A 16,245-nucleotide genomic window follows, 5' to 3' on the forward strand; every position below is an offset into this window, starting at 1 on the left:
TCCAGGGTGCCCTGGAAGTCTCGTGTACGCTGGCGGGATGGGGGCGGCGCGAATTCCCGCGGTCGGCGGCCTTCCTGCGCTATTGGTACCTTCATGTAGAGCTGCCGCTGGGCTCGCACTGCCTGCTGCTAAGAAAGTGATTGCTTTTGCTGATATGACTTGCAATAACGACTGCGCGAAACGCCGCTATCTCGTTAGGGGTGCTACGGCAGACACCCTCTCGAGCACCCCGAAGACTTCTTGAGCCCTCGGCTGTGATGGGTTCCAGGCTGACAAAAGAACTGTCGTGTGTGCATTCGCTAACGAGAGAAAGGCTGAGGCAAGTTTGAGTGAACAAGGATGGACTCGTCGTGTCCGTCGTTTCCGTAGTGTAGCGGTTATCACGACTGCTTCACACGCAGAAGGTCCCCGGTTCGTTCCCGGGCGGGAACAGTATTTTCCTGCCTATGTCGTATTGTCCTCCAATGAGCCACTTCGTGTGTGGATCTGCCGCATGTCCCTTCGTTTTGCAAGTACCACATTTATTGAGTTTTTTAGTTACGATGGCAACATCACTACAAGTTGTCTGTGAAGTAAGGTGCACACACACACACACAGTTTCCGTGGTGTAGCGGTTATCACGTCTGCCTAACACGCAGAAGGTCCCCGGTTCGATCCCGGGCGGAAACACTTTTTCATCACTTTAATCGAGACTTACTAACATGCATCTGCTACCATCTGTACCCGAAACCTTCGTAATCGCCTTCACGCGTCGGACCAGAGTGTCAATTGCTCACATCGAATAAGAAATTCATTTGATATTGACGGCGAGCTTTTTGCGCTGACTCAGCCACTGACGTGCGATCAGTTTGCACAAAACGCTCGGGCTCGTCCGGGATTTGAACCCGGGACCTCCTCCACCCTAAGCAGGAATCATACCCCTAGACCAACGAGCCCTGTGACACGGCGATTGCCAATTATTCCAGTCCCTCGATGTCGTCCAGGGTGCCCTGGAAGTCTCGTGTACGCTGGCGGGATGGGGGCGGCGCGAATTCCCGCGGTCGGCGGCCTTCCTGCGCTATTGGTACCTTCATGTAGAGCTGCCGCTGGGCTCGCACTGCCTGCTGCTAAGAAAGTGATTGCTTTTGCTGATATGACTTGCAATAACGACTGCGCGAAACGCCGCTATCTCGTTAGGGGTGCTACGGCAGACACCCTCTCGAGCACCCCGAAGACTTCTTGAGCCCTCGGCTGTGATGGGTTCCAGGCTGACAAAAGAACTGTCGTGTGTGCATTCGCTGACGAGAGAAAGGCTGAGGCAAGTTTGAGTGAACAAGGATGGACTCGTCGTGTCCGTCGTTTCCGTAGTGTAGCGGTTATCACGACTGCTTCACACGCAGAAGGTCCCCGGTTCGATCCCGGGCGGGAACAGTATTTTCCTGCCTATGTCGTATTGTCCTCCAATGAGCCACTTCGTGTGTGGATCTGCCGCATGTCCCTTCGTTTTGCAAGTACCACATTTATTGAATTTTTTAGTTACGATGGCAACATCACTACAAGTTGTCTGTGAAGTAAGGTGCACACACACAGTTTCCGTGGTGTAGCGGTTATCACGTCTGCCTAACACGCAGAAGGTCCCCGGTTCGATCCCGGGCGGAAACACTTTTTCATCACTTTAATCGAGACTTACTAACATGCATCTGCTACCATCTGTACCCGAAACCGTCGTAATCGCCTTCACGCGTCGGACCAGAGTGTCAATTGCTCACATCGAATAAGAAATTCATTTGATATTGACGGCGAGCTTTTTGCGCTGACTCAGCCACTGACGTGCGATCAGTTTGCACAAAACGCTCGGGCTCGTCCGGGATTTGAACCCGGGACCTCCTACACCCTAAGCTGGAATCATACCACTAGACCAACGAGCCCTGTGACACGGCGATTGCCAATTATTCCAGTCCCTCGATGTCGTCCAGGGTGCCCTGGAAGTCTCGTGTACGCTGGCGGGATGGGGGCGGCGCGAATTCCCGCGGTCGGCGGCCTTCCTGGGCTATTGGTACCTTCATGTAGAGCTGCCGCTGGGCTCGCACTGCCTGCTGCTAAGAAAGTGATTGCTTTTGCTGATATGACTTGCAATAACGACTGCGCGAAACGCCGCTATCTCGTTAGGGGTGCTACGGCAGACACCCTCTCGAGCACCCCGAAGACTTCTTGAGCCCTCGGCTGTGATGGGTTCCAGGCTGACAAAAGAACTGTCGTGTGTGCATTCGCTGACGAGAGAAAGGCTGAGGCAAGTTTGAGTGAACAAGGATGGACTCGTCGTGTCCGTCGTTTCCGTAGTGTAGCGGTTATCACGACTGCTTCACACGCAGAAAATCCCCGGTTCGATCCCGGACGGGAACAGTATTTTCCTGCCTATGTCGTATTGTCCTCCAATGAGCCACTTCGTGTGTGGATCTGCCGCATGTCCCTTCGTTTTGCAAGTACCACATTTATTGAATTTTTTAGTTACGATGGCAACATCACTACAACTTGTCTGTGAAGTAAGGTGCACACACACACACACAGTTTCCGTGGTGTAGCGGTTATCACGTCTGCCTAACACGCAGAAGGTCCCCGGTTCGATCCCGGGCGGAAACACTTTTTCATCACTTTAATCGAGACTTACTAACATGCATCTGCTACCATCTGTACCCGAAACCTTCGTAATCGCCTTCACGCGTCGGACCAGAGTGTCAATTGCTCACATCGAATAAGAAATTCATTTGATATTGACGGCGAGCTTTTTGCGCTGACTCAGCCACTGACGTGCGATCAGTTTGCACAAAACGCTCGGGCTCGTCCGGGATTTGAACCCGGGACCTCCTGCACCCTAAGCAGGAATCATACCCCTAGACCAACGAGCCCTGTGACACGGCGATTGCCAATTATTCCAGTCCCTCGATGTCGTCCAGGGTGCCCTGGAAGTCTCGTGTACGCTGGCGGGATGGGGGCGGCGCGAATTCCCGCGGTCGGCGGCCTTCCTGCGCTATTGGTACCTTCATGTAGAGCTGCCGCTGGGCTCGCACTGCCTGCTGCTAAGAAAGTGATTGCTTTTGCTGATATGACTTGCAATAACGACTGCGCGAAACGCCGCTATCTCGTTAGGGGTGCTACGGCAGACACCCTCTCGAGCACCCCGAAGACTTCTTGAGCCCTCGGCTGTGATGGGTTCCAGGCTGACAAAAGAACTGTCGTGTGTGCATTCGCTAACGAGAGAAAGGCTGAGGCAAGTTTGAGTGAACAAGGATGGACTCGTCGTGTCCGTCGTTTCCGTAGTGTAGCGGTTATCACGACTGCTTCACACGCAGAAGGTCCCCGGTTCGTTCCCGGGCGGGAACAGTATTTTCCTGCCTATGTCGTATTGTCCTCCAATGAGCCACTTCGTGTGTGGATCTGCCGCATGTCCCTTCGTTTTGCAAGTACCACATTTATTGAATTTTTTAGTTACGATGGCAACATCACTACAAGTTGTCTGTGAAGTAAGGTGCACACACACACACACAGTTTCCGTGGTGTAGCGGTTATCACGTCTGCCTAACACGCAGAAGGTCCCCGGTTCGATCCCGGGCGGAAACACTTTTTCATCACTTTAATCGAGACTTACTAACATGCATCTGCTACCATCTGTACCCGAAACCTTCGTAATCGCCTTCACGCGTCGGACCAGAGTGTCAATTGCTCACATCGAATAAGAAATTCATTTGATATTGACGGCGAGCTTTTTGCGCTGACTCAGCCACTGACGTGCGATCAGTTTGCACAAAACGCTCGGGCTCGTCCGGGATTTGAACCCGGGACCTCCTGCACCCTAAGCAGGAATCATACCCCTAGACCAACGAGCCCTGTGACACGGCGATTGCCAATTATTCCAGTCCCTCGATGTCGTCCAGGGTGCCCTGGAAGTCTCGTGTACGCTGGCGGGATGGGGGCGGCGCGAATTCCCGCGGTCGGCGGCCTTCCTGCGCTATTGGTACCTTCATGTAGAGCTGCCGCTGGGCTCGCACTGCCTGCTGCTAAGAAAGTGATTGCTTTTGCTGATATGACTTGCAATAACGACTGCGCGAAACGCCGCTATCTCGTTAGGGGTGCTACGGCAGACACCCTCTCGAGCACCCCGAAGACTTCTTGAGCCCTCGGCTGTGATGGGTTCCAGGCTGACAAAAGAACTGTCGTGTGTGCATTCGCTGACGAGAGAAAGGCTGAGGCAAGTTTGAGTGAACAAGGATGGACTCGTCGTGTCCGTCGTTTCCGTAGTGTAGCGGTTATCACGACTGCTTCACACGCAGAAGGTCCCCGGTTCGATCCCGGGCGGGAACAGTATTTTCCTGCCTATGTCGTATTGTCCTCCAATGAGCCACTTCGTGTGTGGATCTGCCGCATGTCCCTTCGTTTTGCAAGTACCACATTTATTGAATTTTTTAGTTACGATGGCAACATCACTACAAGTTGTCTGTGAAGTAAGGTGCACACACACAGTTTCCGTGGTGTAGCGGTTATCACGTCTGCCTAACACGCAGAAGGTCCCCGGTTCGATCCCGGGCGGAAACACTTTTTCATCACTTTAATCGAGACTTACTAACATGCATCTGCTACCATCTGTACCCGAAACCTTCGTAATCGCCTTCACGCGTCGGACCAGAGTGTCAATTGCTCACATCGAATAAGAAATTCATTTGATATTGACGGCGAGCTTTTTGCGCTGACTCAGCCACTGACGTGCGATCAGTTTGCACAAAACGCTCGGGCTCGTCCGGGATTTGAACCCGGGACCTCCTACACCCTAAGCTGGAATCATACCACTAGACCAACGAGCCCTGTGACACGGCGATTGCCAATTATTCCAGTCCCTCGATGTCGTCCAGGGTGCCCTGGAAGTCTCGTGTACGCTGGCGGGATGGGGGCGGCGCGAATTCCCGCGGTCGGCGGCCTTCCTGGGCTATTGGTACCTTCATGTAGAGCTGCCGCTGGGCTCGCACTGCCTGCTGCTAAGAAAGTGATTGCTTTTGCTGATATGACTTGCAATAACGACTGCGCGAAACGCCGCTATCTCGTTAGGGGTGCTACGGCAGACACCCTCTCGAGCACCCCGAAGACTTCTTGAGCCCTCGGCTGTGATGGGTTCCAGGCTGACAAAAGAACTGTCGTGTGTGCATTCGCTGACGAGAGAAAGGCTGAGGCAAGTTTGAGTGAACAAGGATGGACTCGTCGTGTCCGTCGTTTCCGTAGTGTAGCGGTTATCACGACTGCTTCACACGCAGAAAATCCCCGGTTCGATCCCGGACGGGAACAGTATTTTCCTGCCTATGTCGTATTGTCCTCCAATGAGCCACTTCGTGTGTGGATCTGCCGCATGTCCCTTCGTTTTGCAAGTACCACATTTATTGAATTTTTTAGTTACGATGGCAACATCACTACAAGTTGTCTGTGAAGTAAGGTGCACACACACACACACAGTTTCCGTGGTGTAGCGGTTATCACGTCTGCCTAACACGCAGAAGGTCCCCGGTTCGATCCCGGGCGGAAACACTTTTTCATCACTTTAATCGAGACTTACTAACATGCATCTGCTACCATCTGTACCCGAAACCTTCGTAATCGCCTTCACGCGTCGGACCAGAGTGTCAATTGCTCACATCGAATAAGAAATTCATTTGATATTGACGGCGAGCTTTTTGCGCTAACTCAGCCACTGACGTGCGATCAGTTTGCACAAAACGCTCGGGCTCGTCCGGGATTTGAACCCGGGACCTCCTGCACCCTAAGCAGGAATCATACCCCTAGACCAACGAGCCCTGTGACGCGGCGATTGCCAATTATTCCAGTCCCTCGATGTCGTCCAGGGTGCCCTGGAAGTCTCGTGTACGCTGGCGGGATGGGGGCGGCGCGAATTCCCACGGTCGGCGGCCTTCCTGGGCTATTGGTACCTTCATGTAGAGCTGCCGCTGGGCTCGCACTGCCTGCTGCTAAGAAAGTGATTGCTTTTGCTGATATGACTTGCAATAACGACTGCGCGAAACGCCGCTATCTCGTTAGGGGTGCTACGGCAGACACCCTCTCGAGCACCCCGAAGACTTCTTGAGCCCTCGGCTGTGATGGGTTCCAGGCTGCCAAAAGAACTGTCGTGTGTGCATTCGCTGACGAGAGAAAGGCTGAGGCAAGTTTGAGTGAACAAGGATGGACTCGTCGTGTCCGTCGTTTCCGTAGTGTAGCGTTTATCACGACTGCTTCACACGCAGAAGGTCCCCGGTTCGATCCCGGGCGGGAACAGTATTTTCCTGCCTATGTCGTATTGTCCTCCAATGAGCCACTTCGTGTGTGGATCTGCCGCATGTCCCTTCGTTTTGCAAGTACCACATTTATTGAATTTTTTAGTTACGATGGCAACATCACTACAAGTTGTCTGTGAAGTAAGGTGCACACACACAGTTTCCGTGGTGTAGCGGTTATCACGTCTGCCTAACACGCAGAAGGTCCCCGGTTCGATCCCGGGCGGAAACACTTTTTCATCACTTTAATCGAGACTTACTAACATGCATCTGCTACCATCTGTACCCGAAACCTTCGTAATCGCCTTCACGCGTCGGACCAGAGTGTCAATTGCTCACATCGAATAAGAAATTCATTTGATATTGACGGCGAGCTTTTTGCGCTGACTCAGCCACTGACGTGCGATCAGTTTGCACAAAACGCTCGGGCTCGTCCGGGATTTGAACCCGGGACCTCCTGCACCCTAAGCAGGAATCATACCCCTAGACCAACGAGCCCTGTGACACGGCGATTAGCCAATTATTCCAGTCCCTCGATGTCGTCCAGGGTGCCCTGGAAGTCTCGTGTACGCTGGCGGGATGGGGGCGGCGCGAATTCCCGCGGTCGGCGGCCTTCCTGGGCTATTGGTACCTTCATGTAGAGCTGCCGCTGGGCTCGCACTGCCTGCTGCTAAGAAAGTGATTGCTTTTGCTGATATGACTTGCAATAACGACTGCGCGAAACGCCGCTATCTCGTTAGGGGTGCTACGGCAGACACCCTCTCGAGCACCCCGAAGACTTCTTGAGCCCTCGGCTGTGATGGGTTCCAGGCTGACAAAAGAACTGTCGTGTGTGCATTCGCTGACGAGAGAAAGGCTGAGGCAAGTTTGAGTGAACAAGGATGGACTCGTCGGGTCCGTCGTTTCCGTAGTGTAGCGGTTATCACGACTGCTTCACACGCAGAAGGTCCCCGGTTCGATCACGGACGGGAACAGTATTTTCCTGCCTATGTCGTATTGTCCTCCAATGAGCCACTTCGTGTGTGGATCTGCCGCATGTCCCTTCGTTTTGCAAGTACCACATTTATTGAATTTTTTAGTTACGATGGCAACATCACTACAAGTTGTCTGTGAAGTAAGGTGCACACAAACAGTTTCCGTGGTGTAGCGGTTATCACGTCTGCCTAACACGCAGAAGGTCCCCGGTTCGATCCCGGGCGGAAACACTTTTTCATCACTTTAATCGAGACTTACTAACATGCATCTGCTACCATCTGTACCCGAAACCTTCGTAATCGCCTTCACGCGTCGGACCAGAGTGTCAATTGCTCACATCGAATAAGAAATTCATTTGATATTGACGGCGAGCTTTTTGCGCTGACTCAGCCACTGACGTGCGATCAGTTTGCACAAAACGCTCGGGCTCGTCCGGGATTTGAACCCGGGACCTCCTGCACCCTAAGCAGGAATCATACCCCTAGACCAACGAGCCCTGTGACGCGGCGATTGCCAATTATTCCAGTCCCTCGATGTCGTCCAGGGTGCCCTGGAAGTCTCGTGTACGCTGGCGGGATGGGGGCGGCGCGAATTCCCGCGGTCGGCGGCCTTCCTGGGCTATTGGTACCTTCATGTAGAGCTGCCGCTGGGCTCGCACTGCCTGCTGCTAAGAAAGTGATTGCTTTTGCTGATATGACTTGCAATAACGACTGCGCGAAACGCCGCTATCTCGTTAGGGGTGCTACGGCAGACACCCTCTCGAGCACCCCGAAGACTTCTTGAGCCCTCGGCTGTGATGGGTTCCAGGCTGACAAAAGAACTGTCGTGTGTGCATTCGCTGACGAGAGAAAGGCTGAGGCAAGTTTGAGTGAACAAGGATGGACTCGTCGTGTCCGTCGTTTCCGTAGTGTAGCGGTTATCACGTCTGCTTCACACGCAGAAGGTCCCCGGTTCGATCCCGGGCGGGAACAGTATTTTCCTGCCTATGTCGTATTGTCCTCCAATGAGCCACTTCGTGTGTGGATCTGCCGCATGTCCCTTCGTTTTGCAAGTACCACATTTATTGAATTTTTTAGTTACGATGGCAACATCACTACAAGTTGTCTGTGAAGTAAGGTGCACACACACAGTTTCCGTGGTGTAGCGGTTATCACGTCTGCCTAACACGCAGAAGGTCCCCGGTTCGATCCCGGGCGGAAACACTTTTTCATCACTTTAATCGAGACTTACTAACATGCATCTGCTACCATCTGTACCCGAAACCTTCGTAATCGCCTTCACGCGTCGGACCAGAGTGTCAATTGCTCACATCGAATAAGAAATTCATTTGATATTGACGGCGAGCTTTTTGCGCTGACTCAGCCACTGACGTGCGATCAGTTTGCACAAAACGCTCGGGCTCGTCCGGGATTTGAACCCGGGACCTCCTGCACCCTAAGCAGGAATCATACCCCTAGACCAACGAGCCCTGTGACGCGGGGATTGCCAATTATTCCAGTCCCTCGATGTCGTCCAGGGTGCCCTGGAAGTCTCGTGTACGCTGGCGGGATGGGGGCGGCGCGAATTCCCGCGGTCGGCGGCCTTCCTGGGCTATTGGTACCTTCATGTAGAGCTGCCGCTGGGCTCGCACTGCCTGCTGCTAAGAAAGTGATTGCTTTTGCTGATATGACTTGCAATAACGACTGCGCGAAACGCCGCTATCTCGTTAGGGGTGCTACGGCAGACACCCTCTCGAGCACCCCGAAGACTTCTTGAGCCCTCGGCTGTGATGGGTTCCAGGCTGCCAAAAGAACTGTCGTGTGTGCATTCGCTGACGAGAGAAAGGCTGAGGCAAGTTTGAGTGAACAAGGATGGACTCGTCGTGTCCGTCGTTTCCGTAGTGTAGCGGTTATCACGACTGCTTCACACGCAGAAGGTCCCCGGTTCGATCCCGGGCGGGAACATTATTTTCCTGCCTATGTCGTATTGTCCTCCAATGAGCCACTTCGTGTGTGGATCTGCCGCATGTCCCTTCGTTTTGCAAGTACCACATTTATTGAATTTTTTAGTTACGATGGCAACATAACTACAAGTTGTCTGTGAAGTAAGGTGCACACACACAGTTTCCGTGGTGTAGCGGTTATCACGTCTGCCTAACACGCAGAAGGTCCCCGGTTCGATCCCGGGCGGAAACACTTTTTCATCACTTTAATCGAGACTTACTAACATGCATCTGCTACCATCTGTACCCGAAACCTTCGTAATCGCCTTCACGCGTCGGACCAGAGTGTCAATTGCTCACATCGAATAAGAAATTCATTTGATATTGACGGCGAGCTTTTTGCGCTGACTCAGCCACTGACGTGCGATCAGTTTGCACAAAACGCTCGGGCTCGTCCGGGATTTGAACCCGGGACCTCCTGCACCCTAAGCAGGAATCATACCCCTTTTTTTTTTTTTTTTTTTTATTTTGCCCCAGTGAGTAAAACGTGTACCTCTGGTGGGACTCGAACCCACAATCCCCGGTTTAGGAGACCGATGCCTTATCCATTTTTTTTTTTTTTTTTTTTACAGTACTGAAATTAAAATCCTAAAACATGACTATATAATGTAGACTGCTGACTGAAATAAAGATTAAAACACGAAAAACTTCAGTCCTGGTGTAGAGAAGAAACATATATAAAGGCGGCAAATCCAGAAACAGTATAAAAGAAAATGGCTCACACAGGTGACCTTAGCCAATACCCTCTCTTTCAAATGTCAGGCTAAGCATATTGGCAAAATCATCTCGGAGGCCTATCAATCGCAAGCGCTGCCAGTAAGCAGTAAGCATGTACTGCCGAAACGCTAGGTGTCCATCCTCTTCATGACAACTGTTGACAAAATGTACGAAATGGCCAATCAACCACATGACGGTATGGAGCTTCGTCCGCGGAAAAAAGGAAGAATCGGGCCGGACGATGATGTCAATAGTATAAGCGGCTTCAGCAGACCTAGTGACAAAAGCAAGTTGTTTCCTAAGCCAACGCCAATTAGCAAGGTGCCCACAGCAGGTGAATCGATGTTCAAGGGTATCCAGGAGACCACACCGAGTACAGGTGTCCGTGTCAGAAAGACCAATACGGTGCAGTCGTACATTGGTGGGAACCAAATTATTTATTACCCTATACCACGTGGACGCCACGGCCATAGAGTGGATCGGCAGACTAACGTTCTTCCAGACGTTCCTCCAGGACACAGATGGAGACGCCAGTTCTATTGGATTGGGACCGGCCAGCCCCTCCCAGCGGGCAATCAAGCCCTTGGTCGTTGGCACCGGTCGCCGCAAGAAGACGTCACCGAGGTAACTCACCGCAATGTAAAATTCCCGAATGTGTTTCAACTTAAAATTTAGGCGTCCGACATCGACAGGTGGAGCAAGGCTCGCCGGACGCACAACAGTAAAAAGCCTGAATGTAATTGAAGTCACTTCTTGCGTAACAATTAGAGTCGTTCGGCGGACGTACAAAGCAGACGCCTTGCGAGTAATGTCAGAGAGGCCCAAGCCTCCGGAGAGACGCGGTTTCGTCATTACCTCGTAACGTAACTTGAATAGATGGCCCTTCCATATAAACCTGCTAGACAATTGGCGCAACCTTTTCGCCACCATCATGGGAAGTGGGAACAGCTGAGCAACATAATAAGCTTTACATAGAACGTAGGTGTCTAAAATTCTGACTTTTTGCAAAATGGTAGCAGAGCGCTGCTCATGGACCATCAGAGCCCCCTGTATCTTCTCGGTGACAGATTTCCAATTGAGAGCCGCCATTTTTAGAGGACACCGATCAATGATAATCCCCAAGGACGTATGGCGATCGACAAAAGTGGCCCAAGGGACGTCAGCATCGCGAAATCCTCGAATATCAAGGAACTTACATTTACCCTGATTGAGACGCGCTCCAGAGACACGACAGTATGCATCAACCGCCCCTTTCAACAACGGGATATCATCACGTTGACGGAGGAGAACAACGACATCATCCGCATATGCCTTAACAGAAAGCTTCCCACCAGAGAGGGACATACCCTGAAGCTTGAGAGCAATAGTCCGAAGCAGCGGTTCCAGGGACAATACGAATAAAGACATAGAGAGCGGACTACCCTGAGGCACTCCGCGGCGGATAGCAATGGGCGGCGTCAGCTGCCCATTGACTGACACCCGAGCTGTTATTCCCCTATACAAATTGCCAAGAACACCACGTGATGAAGCGTTAAAACCTATTGTACCTAAAACACGATCTAAAAACACATGACTGACGTGATCAAAAGCCTTATAAAAATCAAGGAAGGCAAAGGCACAATGTACGTTTGTAACCGCCGCAACCGAGACAACATCCCGATATTCGGCTACTGGTGTCAGAATAGATCTATCATGAAAACAACATTGATGTGCACCAATCACACCCCGAAGCAGAGAAGACAACCGGCTATTGAGCGCTCTAGCAGCTGTCTTGTAGTCAAAATTCAGCAATGTGAGCGGACGAAGATTGGCAGCAGATAAACGACCAGAGGACTTCGGGATTAAAACAATTTTCCCTACTTTAAAATCGGCAGGCACATCCATCCCCCTGACAATCTCATTTAAAATCTGCGTAAAAATGCCACCCAAAAGAGGCCAAAAACGGAGATAAAATTCTTTAGGCAGGCCGTCTGGACCCGGCGATTTACTGGACGGAGAGCGAGCAATAAAATCGAAAACATCATCTACCTGGAACTCCCGGAGAAATTCGCCGTTCGCGTCAGGCGCGATCGTCGCAGTTAGATCCCCCAAGACATCATCCGAAAGAGACTCACCAGAATCATCGGCAGAATATAGACTAGTGTAATACTGATGAAGAGCACGAACCATTTCCTCCTGTGCAATAAGCTGTCGCCCATCATCCACCGTAAGAGAAGAGATGAAGGAGCGACGACGACGAGTCTGATGCCGTAGCAGGTGGTACAAGGATGTCAGTTCACCTTCAACAAGAGAGTGAGGTTTCGACTTAACTCGCAGACCATCCATCTGTCGTCGTTTAAGGCTCAAGAGCTTGGCTTTAATACGACGAACATCATGGATCCGCAGTGGAGAGGTACCCGCCGCGTCATATAGTTCACGCAGGACAGAGTAGTAATATTCATACGTGTTCTTCAAATCACGCGTCCTAGCAGCACAGTAGAAAATCAAAGTCTGACGAATCTTGGGCTTGGCAAACGCAGTCCACCAAACCAGCAAGGAGGGGTATCGCGGGACAGAGCGAAGACATCGCTCCCACACGCCACTTATAACATCATCCATAGCACTGTCGGCAAGGTGGGAAACATTTAACATCCACTGGGAACGATAAAGTGTTGCAGGTTGGCGACTAAGATTTACAGTTGCAGTAAAAGCACAATGGTCAGAAAAACTAGTAGGAATAACATCGACAGAAAGAATTTTATCATATAAAAAGTCAGATAAATAGAATCTGTCGAGTCTACTGCATGAGGACGCGGTAAAAAACGTATATTTCACCAGGGTTGGATATTTGTGTTCCCAAACATCACGCAGATGCATCGTACGAACTAAGTCATGCAAATCACGGCAATAATTAAAATTGGGGGACTGGTCTGCAGGGCGTAAAACACAATTAAAATCGCCTCCGAGCAGGAGACTCCGAGGACTCTGGCGCAAAAGATAAATAAGCTCTTCTTTATAAAAGCGCGATCGAGCCACAGTGTGACCCGAACCAGAGGGGGCATACAAAACAACGAGGCGGAGATCAAAAAGACGACAACCAATCCCACGGCCAGAGTCAAGGAATTCAATGTCAGTAATAGGAATGCCCTCTCGAAAGAAAAGAGCAGTTCCTGTTGAATATTCCGGCGCGACATTAAAAACAGTTTGAAATCCAGGTAGAGAGAGATCAGAAAACAACACTTCCTGCAAAAACACTACGTCCGCACAGGCGTCGTAAATAAACTGCCGCAAAGAGGCAATGCGAACGTCGGACTCAATACGGTTAACATTTAAGGTAAGAAAGGTGTATGCTTGAACCATAGAGAGAAAAGCGAGAAAACAAATCACCTACACCGACGCACCAGCGTCACAGTCCATAGCAGGGGTGACAGAGGCATCCGAGGGAGGGGGACTGCTACCCCGTTCCGCGGATCCCTTACGTTTCGGTTTTTTACGAACAGCATTAACGTTCGGCTGAACGCGTAACTTGCGTCGGCTGACGGGCAAGGAAACTTCAGCCGCCGGTGACGTAGGAGGGTCAAGTTCTGTATCCGACACCACCCGCGCCGGTCCACATGCGGGATCCGGGGTCGCGGGGGAAACATCCGACAAAACGGAATGGTCAACACCTGCACTAGCTTCCGGCAAACATGGACTGCACGGAGGCGAAACGTGAGCAGGAAGGTCCGAGGCCGCAGAGTTGGAAGGAAGCGGAGCAGCTCCGCTGGCAGAGGTATGGGGCAGCGAAGCAGGAAGTTGTCGCGGCTCCACTTGTTGTGACATCGAAGTCGGTTCGGAAGACGGCGCCAACAGGCCCGACCGACGACCCGACTCGAGAGAAGCTGCGTCGGAGGCCGGAGGGGCGCCAGCAGCCGCCACCGGAACCGCTACCTCAGGAGGGCAGGGAGCAGCTACAGTACACAGTGGCTCGGAGGATGCCGGTCGCTCGGACTGGGGCATCTCAGGGAGATCCTCATCCGTACTATTTCCATCGTGTGGGCGACGCCTCTTATTATTCAAAAGTGGCACACCCACCTGAGGGACAGACGGAACAACATCAGATTTAGCACGCAAAGGAGGAAATTCTGTATCAGGGGTGCGCAAAACCTGTGGAGGGGCGCTACTACCACTGGACTGTGCTACACCAAGAGCAGAACCACCTGCAACGAGGTCAGCGACCGTTAACTTGCGACGCTGTTCGAGAGAATTTTTTAAAACAAAAACTCTCCGCGGACAGTCGGTACGCACGTGACCACTTTCATTGCACAAAAAACAGGTGCCCACCTGACCACTATATGTTACATGGACACGATATCCACCGATCTGCAGGTGAGATGGAATATTCTGCTTAACGTGCATTTCGACTGAACGAATACCACTGTAACATTGCAGGCGATGTTGGCTTGACCAGCGTTCAAGGCGAATGCTCTTTACATCACCATACTTCTGTAGACCCTCCTTAAGATAGACATTATCCACCTCCGGTGGAAGGTTGTAAACACGAACATTGGTATACGTGATGGAAGCATTGGAAAGCAGCACGGTACTTACAGAATCATCCCGATGCCGAAAGAGAACTTGATGACCATATTTAGAAAGAATTTTATCAACCTGAAGTGGGTCCATAAACTTAACAAAGAAAACATACAGTTCGGTATCAAAATAAGCAATGTGCACCTGATCCGAATGAACACCAAAGGTATCTACCAACCAATCATGAATCTCAAGAGAACTAGGTTGCACATGGCGGGTTGACTTGTCAAAAGCAAAACTAACTGTAGCCTGACGAGGAATAACCTGGGACGACATTTTCAAAATATGCGGTCGAAACCGCTACACAAAAAACACTGAAATAAGGGCAGAAAGTAACACAAGGTACGAAACAACGACGGAGAAACACTCACAGAAGTTGCAACACAACACGTAAACAAAAACGATAGTCCACTATACGTAACGCTACGGCGGAGCGGAAGACTAGGCACGTCCACACTGCACGGCGTCTAAAGCGGAACTGCCCCTAGACCAACGAGCCCTGTGACACGGCGATTGCCAATTATTCCAGTCCCTCGACGTCGTCCAGGGTGCCCTGGAAGTCTCGTGTACGCTGGCGGGATGGGGGCGGCGCGAATTCCCGCGGTCGGCGGCCTTCCTGGGCTATTGGTACCTTCATGTAGAGCTGCCGCTGGGCTCGCACTGCCTGCTGCTAAGAAAGTGATTGCTTTTGCTGATATGACTTGCAATAACGACTGCGCGAAACGCCGCTATCTCGTTAGGGGTGCTACGGCAGACACCCTCTCGAGCACCCCGAAGACTTCTTGAGCCCTCGGCTGTGATGGGTTCCAGGCTGCCAAAAGAACTGTCGTGTGTGCATTCGCTGACGAGAGAAAGGCTGAGGCAAGTTTGAGTGAACAAGGATGGACTCGTCGTGTCCGTCGTTTCCGTAGTGTAGCGGTTATCACGACTGCTTCACACGCAGAAGGTCCCCGGTTCGATCCCGGGCGGGAACAGTATTTTCCTGCCTATGTCGTATTGTCCTCCAATGAGCCACTTCGTGTGTGGATCTGCCGCATGTCCCTTCGTTTTGCAAGTACCACATTTATTGAATTTTTTAGTTACGATGGCAACATCACTACAAGTTGTCTGTGAAGTAAGGTGCACACAAACAGTTTCCGTGGTGTAGTGGTTATCACGTCTGCCTAACACGCAGAAGGTCCCCGGTTCGATCCCGGGCGGAAACACTTTTTCATCACTTTTTTCGAGACTTACTAACATGCATCTGCTACCATCTGTAACAGAAACCTTCGTAATCGCCTTCACGCGTCGGACCAGAGTGTCAATTGCTCACATCGAATAAGAAATTCATTTGATATTGACGGCGAGCTTTTTGCGCTGACTCAGCCACTGACGTGCGATCAGTTTGCACAAAACGCTCGGGCTCGTCCGGGATTTGAACCCGGGACCTCCTGCACCCTAAGCAGGAATCATACCCCTAGACCAACGAGCCCTGTGACACGGCGATTGCCAATTATTCCAGTCCCTCGATGTCGTCCAGGGTGCCCTGGAAGTCTCGTGTACGCTGGCGGGATGGGGGCGGCGCGAATTCCCGCGGTCGGCGGCCTTCCTGGGCTATTGGTACCTTCATGTAGAGCTGCCGCTGGGCTCGCACTGCCTGCTGCTAAGAAAGTGATTGCTTTTGCTGATATGACTTGCAATAACGACTGCGCGAAACGCCGCTATCTCGTTAGGGGTGCTACGGCAGACACCCTC

General features: G+C 51.6%; 29 non-coding genes across 29 annotated transcripts; 19 read left to right on the forward strand and 10 right to left on the reverse strand.

The window, feature by feature from the left end:
• Nucleotides 1–359: 359 nt before the first annotated feature.
• Trnav-cac lies at nucleotides 360–432 on the forward strand. Its single transcript has one exon. It is a non-coding gene; the product is annotated as a tRNA-Val (tRNA).
• A 164-nt stretch (nucleotides 433–596) lies between these two features.
• On the forward strand, nucleotides 597–669 carry Trnav-aac. Its single transcript has one exon. It is a non-coding gene; the product is annotated as a tRNA-Val (tRNA).
• A 194-nt stretch (nucleotides 670–863) lies between these two features.
• Nucleotides 864–935, reverse strand: Trnap-agg. The gene has a single exon. It is a non-coding gene; the product is annotated as a tRNA-Pro (tRNA).
• Nucleotides 936–1,337: 402 nt separating this feature from the next.
• Nucleotides 1,338–1,410, forward strand: Trnav-cac. Its single transcript has one exon. It is a non-coding gene; the product is annotated as a tRNA-Val (tRNA).
• Nucleotides 1,411–1,568: 158 nt separating this feature from the next.
• Trnav-aac lies at nucleotides 1,569–1,641 on the forward strand. Its single transcript has one exon. It is a non-coding gene; the product is annotated as a tRNA-Val (tRNA).
• Nucleotides 1,642–1,835: 194 nt separating this feature from the next.
• Nucleotides 1,836–1,907, reverse strand: Trnap-agg. The gene has a single exon. It is a non-coding gene; the product is annotated as a tRNA-Pro (tRNA).
• A 639-nt stretch (nucleotides 1,908–2,546) lies between these two features.
• Nucleotides 2,547–2,619, forward strand: Trnav-aac. The gene has a single exon. It is a non-coding gene; the product is annotated as a tRNA-Val (tRNA).
• A 194-nt stretch (nucleotides 2,620–2,813) lies between these two features.
• Nucleotides 2,814–2,885, reverse strand: Trnap-agg. The gene has a single exon. It is a non-coding gene; the product is annotated as a tRNA-Pro (tRNA).
• A 402-nt stretch (nucleotides 2,886–3,287) lies between these two features.
• Trnav-cac lies at nucleotides 3,288–3,360 on the forward strand. Its single transcript has one exon. It is a non-coding gene; the product is annotated as a tRNA-Val (tRNA).
• Nucleotides 3,361–3,524: 164 nt separating this feature from the next.
• On the forward strand, nucleotides 3,525–3,597 carry Trnav-aac. The gene has a single exon. It is a non-coding gene; the product is annotated as a tRNA-Val (tRNA).
• A 194-nt stretch (nucleotides 3,598–3,791) lies between these two features.
• Trnap-agg lies at nucleotides 3,792–3,863 on the reverse strand. Its single transcript has one exon. It is a non-coding gene; the product is annotated as a tRNA-Pro (tRNA).
• Nucleotides 3,864–4,265: 402 nt separating this feature from the next.
• Trnav-cac lies at nucleotides 4,266–4,338 on the forward strand. Its single transcript has one exon. It is a non-coding gene; the product is annotated as a tRNA-Val (tRNA).
• A 158-nt stretch (nucleotides 4,339–4,496) lies between these two features.
• Nucleotides 4,497–4,569, forward strand: Trnav-aac. The gene has a single exon. It is a non-coding gene; the product is annotated as a tRNA-Val (tRNA).
• Nucleotides 4,570–4,763: 194 nt separating this feature from the next.
• On the reverse strand, nucleotides 4,764–4,835 carry Trnap-agg. The gene has a single exon. It is a non-coding gene; the product is annotated as a tRNA-Pro (tRNA).
• A 639-nt stretch (nucleotides 4,836–5,474) lies between these two features.
• Trnav-aac lies at nucleotides 5,475–5,547 on the forward strand. The gene has a single exon. It is a non-coding gene; the product is annotated as a tRNA-Val (tRNA).
• Nucleotides 5,548–5,741: 194 nt separating this feature from the next.
• On the reverse strand, nucleotides 5,742–5,813 carry Trnap-agg. The gene has a single exon. It is a non-coding gene; the product is annotated as a tRNA-Pro (tRNA).
• A 402-nt stretch (nucleotides 5,814–6,215) lies between these two features.
• On the forward strand, nucleotides 6,216–6,288 carry Trnav-cac. The gene has a single exon. It is a non-coding gene; the product is annotated as a tRNA-Val (tRNA).
• A 158-nt stretch (nucleotides 6,289–6,446) lies between these two features.
• On the forward strand, nucleotides 6,447–6,519 carry Trnav-aac. Its single transcript has one exon. It is a non-coding gene; the product is annotated as a tRNA-Val (tRNA).
• Nucleotides 6,520–6,713: 194 nt separating this feature from the next.
• Nucleotides 6,714–6,785, reverse strand: Trnap-agg. The gene has a single exon. It is a non-coding gene; the product is annotated as a tRNA-Pro (tRNA).
• Nucleotides 6,786–7,419: 634 nt separating this feature from the next.
• Trnav-aac lies at nucleotides 7,420–7,492 on the forward strand. Its single transcript has one exon. It is a non-coding gene; the product is annotated as a tRNA-Val (tRNA).
• A 194-nt stretch (nucleotides 7,493–7,686) lies between these two features.
• On the reverse strand, nucleotides 7,687–7,758 carry Trnap-agg. Its single transcript has one exon. It is a non-coding gene; the product is annotated as a tRNA-Pro (tRNA).
• Nucleotides 7,759–8,160: 402 nt separating this feature from the next.
• On the forward strand, nucleotides 8,161–8,233 carry Trnav-cac. Its single transcript has one exon. It is a non-coding gene; the product is annotated as a tRNA-Val (tRNA).
• Nucleotides 8,234–8,391: 158 nt separating this feature from the next.
• On the forward strand, nucleotides 8,392–8,464 carry Trnav-aac. Its single transcript has one exon. It is a non-coding gene; the product is annotated as a tRNA-Val (tRNA).
• Nucleotides 8,465–8,658: 194 nt separating this feature from the next.
• On the reverse strand, nucleotides 8,659–8,730 carry Trnap-agg. Its single transcript has one exon. It is a non-coding gene; the product is annotated as a tRNA-Pro (tRNA).
• A 402-nt stretch (nucleotides 8,731–9,132) lies between these two features.
• On the forward strand, nucleotides 9,133–9,205 carry Trnav-cac. Its single transcript has one exon. It is a non-coding gene; the product is annotated as a tRNA-Val (tRNA).
• Nucleotides 9,206–9,363: 158 nt separating this feature from the next.
• Nucleotides 9,364–9,436, forward strand: Trnav-aac. The gene has a single exon. It is a non-coding gene; the product is annotated as a tRNA-Val (tRNA).
• A 5,976-nt stretch (nucleotides 9,437–15,412) lies between these two features.
• Trnav-cac lies at nucleotides 15,413–15,485 on the forward strand. Its single transcript has one exon. It is a non-coding gene; the product is annotated as a tRNA-Val (tRNA).
• Nucleotides 15,486–15,643: 158 nt separating this feature from the next.
• Trnav-aac lies at nucleotides 15,644–15,716 on the forward strand. Its single transcript has one exon. It is a non-coding gene; the product is annotated as a tRNA-Val (tRNA).
• Nucleotides 15,717–15,910: 194 nt separating this feature from the next.
• Nucleotides 15,911–15,982, reverse strand: Trnap-agg. Its single transcript has one exon. It is a non-coding gene; the product is annotated as a tRNA-Pro (tRNA).
• Nucleotides 15,983–16,245: the final 263 nt, after the last annotated feature.

The sequence above is a fragment of the Schistocerca piceifrons genome, chromosome 2 (genome assembly GCF_021461385.2).
Source record: "Schistocerca piceifrons isolate TAMUIC-IGC-003096 chromosome 2, iqSchPice1.1, whole genome shotgun sequence".
Taxonomy (NCBI): Eukaryota; Metazoa; Arthropoda; class Insecta; order Orthoptera; family Acrididae; genus Schistocerca; species Schistocerca piceifrons.